This window comes from Aphis gossypii, chromosome X (assembly GCF_020184175.1).
Source record: "Aphis gossypii isolate Hap1 chromosome X, ASM2018417v2, whole genome shotgun sequence".
In the NCBI taxonomy this organism is placed as follows: domain Eukaryota; kingdom Metazoa; phylum Arthropoda; class Insecta; order Hemiptera; family Aphididae; genus Aphis; species Aphis gossypii.
Genome location: NC_065533.1, coordinates 17,759,003 through 17,765,282, shown reverse-complemented (window position 1 = coordinate 17,765,282; position 6,280 = coordinate 17,759,003). Strand labels below are relative to the sequence as shown.

Here is a 6,280-nt window from a genome sequence, read left to right as displayed (position 1 = left end):
ACATATACATTTAAGAAACTTGGAGAGTCCACTGAGGACTTGTATCCTCGTTGGGTTAAATAGGGCACGATATTGAAACCCACTTCGGCCCTTAGAAAAAGTAGTTGCTTCATCATCTTGTAGTGGCTTAATGTCATGGCCGCTGATGGAGATTTTTAAGTCCCTGACTCTAAATGGCGTAAAAATGTCCAGAGTTATATCTGACAAAATAGTTAGGTGGAGAAAGTTTTAATTGCTCGTTGGGAGATCCCAAATGTTTGATGTAGACATCGCGGAAGAACCTGATTACATCATTGACACACAGTTTCTTCATTAATTCAGCATGCATTGGACTGCATATTTATTTTCGGAAGTCGTTATTAAGAAGATACGAAGAGCCCAAAGCACCTACCACTAGCAGTACTTCAGTTATATGAGTATTGGTCATCTCTTTAAGTGTTTAATCCTATTTTACAAGTTCTACGATGGAAAAAATTTTAAAATTACGCTTTTATTTGCACTATGTTGAAATCAATAATCGACCGGATAATAATAATATCCACTTTTTTTTAATGTAAATAGACTAATGTTACTCGGTTGATGAGCATATGATTCCGTTTACTGGTAAATGTCCAAACAGAATATTTTAAAAACAAACCACGACCCATTGGCTTAAAAAAATTCGTAATTACCACGTCATAGGGAAAGTAATTGATTTAAAAATTTATCAAGTTATTGATACACCATTTTTAGACAAATCTTTGGGGCTAGGACATGCAGTTGTACTTTATTTTTTTCAAAGCATCTCAGAAGGTTCAGTTCTATTTTTTAACCCGTACTTTACAACAGTTTCATTATTAGATTCGCTGTTAAGTAAGAGAATGATGGATACAGGCACAATTATGTCGAATAGACTTAAGAGCGTACATTTTAGTCAAGATAAATAATTCCACAGAGGTGTTTAAGAGGAGTTCGTAAGGTTAGGTTAGTTAAATGCATAAAATTAATCTGTACTGCTACAGGAGCAAAACTACTTAGTATCGTAAACAGTTTATAATAAATATCAGAACGAAAATAAGGAAATCAAAATATCCTGTCCAAAAATGATTGGCGTAAATATGTGTGATTAACAAAATATGAAATGTTTCCTATAACACTAAAACTCTACTCAATGACGAACTAGATACATCATCACCATAACCAAATATTGGTATTATTAGGCCTGACCATAGAGATAGCAGTTTTGTTATTTTTATTAAAATAGGTATTAATGATGGAATAAACAATGGATTTATCCCAGATATTCCGTATATCAAACTTTGAGTGGTATCATATATATTATCTGTCCATAAGTAAAAAGGGTTTCCATAATCATATAGATAGTCCGTCAATCTGCAAAAATTGTTCAGTTATAAATTGTAACACATCTATTAGGTACCTACTTATAATAAATAGAGATTATGAATTTATGAAATTGAAAATTATGAAAATTTATGAAATAAAATTACCAGCAAAGAGGTAAGTGTTTAAATAACACTATAAACTTATTATTAATGTTATAAAATTTAAAATAAATTGAATTCAATAGGAATTCCAAAAATAAATGGTAGTACGATCAATTTTACAAGAAATAAGAGGGACTTGGATCACTTTTCATTTTTATTTAAAGAATATAAATGAAAAATTGTATAATTTTATGAGGATGAGTTTCTCCAATTTTAAATTGATTTTTGAAATAGATATTTATTTTTCACCACTAATTTCTATGGTAACTTCGTACGGCCTCAAAATGCCACAGTAATATTTCATAATTTTAAAATCTGATGTGCGACTGTCGGTAAGATAAGTTTCAACGAATGATATGAAACAACGATCCGTGATCATGATATTTGTAGGAGTCTCATCAAACTCGCAGGGATGGTAGATTAGTGTACTTGCTACGAACCGTGAAAGTTTAAAAACGATCGGTCAAGTCAAAGGGTTGATTTTATAAGATTTTCTAAATTTGCTACATATTAAATTTTTTAATTTTTCTGAAGTTATGACCCTTCATCACTTAATCCCCCACTAACTGCGGCACTATAATTTTAAATTACTACGAATCTAACATTTAAATTAAAGTTTCCAAGAATGTAAACACAATATGCATGTAACTTAATTTTCTCCATTTGTTCCAGCTCTTTTCTGCTCCCGGTAATGCATTGATGCTCTGCGATAACTTCCCATTTTTGTTTTGCAGATTTTTGGATAAATTAACTGGCACTCAATAAAGGATCTTTGGTCATAAGTTCAACCAAAGATTTCATCTGCAATTGGGTGGGCCTTGATTTAGACATAATTATTTTAATTATAATATACTACCTACAATACAAATAACAAGGAACCAAAATAGACTTAAAAGGAACTAGCACACTATTGACTAGGTATAATCCTATATTATAAATTACTAAATAGTAAATTAAGTATTTTTTACTATTTTCAGTGCTTGTTACTCAAGATTCAAGATCAAACTTATGTGTTATTACCACAGTGATTCATTCGATTACTTTATAGTATGCGACAAGTGATAAAATCTTATCGATTTCAGTTCAAGAATACCGATAATATGTAATATGCGATAAGAATTTGTCACTGTTGACAAAATGTATGACTCTTGTTGACTCTTGTCACGTGCGAGAATTTGTCGTATGATTTCAAGAATCTGTATTACCTAGAGCTAAATCAGAGAATGGCTCAACCAAGCATAATATTTGGTCAAAATAATTTATACGATTTGCTCCAGATGAATGCTGAAAATAATTTAATTTAATTTAAATGCCCATATAAATTGTTTTTGTGTAGGGTTCAAACAATTGCCTTGACTTTGGCGAAAATTACCAAATAAATTTTCCAGTCAGTCTTGATTTAGCCTATCAGTGTATAGGACATAATCTTTGTTTTTTTGAAACTTTTAATGAGCTTTATAACATTTTTAAAGCTGCTATCGAAATTAACCATTCATTAATAAAGTTCATCCGCTTAGTTACATCTGTATCATTATATTTATGAATTACATGTAAGTTTTTGAAAACCCTTTTCACTTTGTTTGAATGATTGATTTGGGATTTTTTAAATGGCCAATTGAAGTCTTTTCTATTAGGAATTTTGGAAGAATTAAATATGTAAAATAAATTATCCATATAACTTATTAAGTCTATAGTAAATTAGGTACTAGGCTGTAAAATACCAGATATTAAAGCAACCGATATGAACCGCGGAATAAAAATCCCCGGAAAAAAATCCCCTGACGAACGACTCCGGGAAAAAAAATCTCCGACCTAAGGAAAAAAAATCCCCAGATTACATTATTGCATTACATTAATTTATATTAATTATTATTATTTATATAATACATTAAGTATTAACTAGCTATCAAAAACCTACTTTTCTAAAAATCTCATTCAAAAATTTGCATTATTCTTTGGACGAAAATCAACTTAATTTAGATTTTTGAATAAAATTAACTTAAAGTTAACACATTAATCTTAAAAAAAAGTAACTTATTAAGTTAAAAGTTTATTTGAAAAAAAAGCAACGATTTAATTAATTTAACGTTGTAACTTAATTTTAACTTTTAATTCGTTAATGCCCAGTCTTGAAAAAATTAATATATATATATATATTATATAATAGCCTGATATAAAATATTACGTCTTCTATAACATTTTGACCATAATTGTTTTATCATTATTTGGTGTAGTGTGTATCTTTGATATTATATAAAACAAGGTAAAAAGTAACACCTATCTATCTTATCTGTAATGGGCTCATGAACACAATCTGGATACTCGCTATCTTAAAATAAATGGGTATGACCATTAACCATGTTCAAATATTGTATTGTTCAAGAAAAATTAGCAACGATTTGTAGTGGACCACATATTATAGGTCTGTGCTCTGTGCAGTACACACTTAGTACACGATAGTATACCTACACATAAAAATGGAACACGTTATTGAAATTATTAAAAATAATAGTAAAAAACCTAAAATTGCGCACATCGGATATCTTTATCATTTTCAAAAAGAGTGCTCCAATTTTATACGTTGGCGATGCTCTAAATTTACCTCGTGAAAGTGTCCGAGTGTACTTGAGACGAGTTTAGATATTGATAAACCAATATTTATTAGTATTGACCATGGTCATGTTCATACTTCTAATAAAAATGCAGTTGCTGCTTTAAAATTACTAAACAAAATGAACGAAAAAGCACAACTATCCTATGCAACATCTAGTCTGTGAGTAATGTACCACATGAAGTATTAGTTGAATTTCCAAAAGAAGAACACGTAAAACGGACAAATCGAAACCCCAGAGGTTATAACGATTCTTCAAAACCAGCATGCAGTGCTCGACTTATCAAAATTAAAGTAGGGGGACTCTGTAAACTTTTAAAAAAAGAGCGTCCCCATCACTTTTTTAAACATAACTGAGCCGTGGGGGCTACGCCCCCACACCCCTTATTCTCCCTCTTTAAACATATAAAAAATATTTATAAATTATCAATTACAAAAAAAATTACTGTAAATATTATATTGTATTTTATAGTTATACCTTTATTACATGTAACAACAAACTTAAAAGTAACTAAATAAAAAACAATCCATTAACTACTTATTTAAATAGTTCCATAAACTATTATCAATAAATAAATTGTCAAAATTATGATGTTATCTCGTGCATTTTGATAAAATTGCAGAATAATGCAGTGTGCCAGCATTCCGTACATTCTCCTTATAAATATAAGTAGAGGTACGCTTAAATTTCTGAAAATTTAGTTGGGGTACTCCGTCCCCCCTCTGCCCCCCCCCCCAAATCGAGCACTGCCAGCATGTAGAAAAGAATTAGTAACTGAAGGTGTTTATATTTATATTATCAAAATAATATTTTTAATTTACAACTAACAATATCTATAAAAAAAATTGAATAATATAATTATTTAATGATATATTATATATTTTGTTGTTAATTTCAAAAAATTACAAAAAATAATAATATAAAAAAACACATAGATGTCATTGTAAAATCAGTACCTACATTCATCACTCCCTCAGTCGCTCAGAATTTAAAAATTAATAAAAAAAATTTTTTAGGTGAATGGTGCTTATACGGAGAAGAAAGATTTTTATTAGATGACAATGGCCCAGATGCGAATAAACCAGTTTTAATATTTTCCACAAACATGGGTTTATCTTTATTAACAAGTTCTCCAAGTATACATGGTTCATAGACGGAAATTTTAGACTTGCATCTGAATATTTTAAGCAACTGTTCGTATTTCGAGTTCGAAAAAATTCATTTTTTATTACAGCTGTTTACTGTATTCTTGAATGTAAAACACAATACACTTATGAACATTTGTTTCGTACTGTAATGAACGAGTGTGAAAAACGAGAAAAATACCCAGATCCCGTTTTTTTAAATATGGATTTTGAACTAGCCGTCACGAATGCAGCAAAACTGATCTTAAGCAGCCACACTACGATTCGAGGATGTTTTTACCACCTCTGTCAGTCAACGTATAGAAAATTACAAGAATTAGGTTTATCCAAACGCTATAAAAAAGACGAAGCATCCCGTAAGTTCTGTACTATGGTTGATAGCCTAAATTTTTTTCCTTTAGATGATGTTAAAAACGGCATGGAGCGGATAAAAAAAAATATACCAACTGGAGCAGAAGATTTTATAATATATTTTGATACAACCTCTGTTAATGAACCTTTTAAAGAAATAAGTACAAACAAGTCCAATATTCGTCTTCGAAGGATTCCTCCAGTATTTCCACCTTGTACATGGAATGTACATCAAACTACCGTATCAAATGATGATAGTAATAGACACCGAACAAATAATAATGTCACAGAAGGATGGAACAATCGATTTTCCCATTTAATTGGTATTAAAAATCCCAAAGTTTGGCATTTAATAAGAAAACTGAAGTACGAGATTGCATCGAATTACGCAAAATTAGCATTGGATGACGTAGGAGAAACCAATATGAAAACAACCAAACTTGGACAGATGCGGACAACGGAAATAAAATTAAAAGAACTTTGTGCCAGGTTTGTAAGTGGAAAAATAAATACTTCGGATTTTTTAAATTCGATAAGCCATAATATTAGAAAACAATCTAATAACTAACTGTGATTATTATTATCGAAATATTTTTATATATTATTTTTTATTACTATTTCGCAATAGAATTTATTTAAAATTATTGATAACATTATACAATATATTGATTTTTTGATTGAAAACTAT

General features: G+C 29.8%; 1 pseudogene; it reads left to right on the top strand.

The window, feature by feature from the left end:
• The first annotated feature begins 3,754 nt into the window (after positions 1-3,754).
• Positions 3,755-6,160, top strand: LOC114123647 (uncharacterized; annotated as a pseudogene).
• The last annotated feature ends 120 nt before the right edge of the window (positions 6,161-6,280 follow it).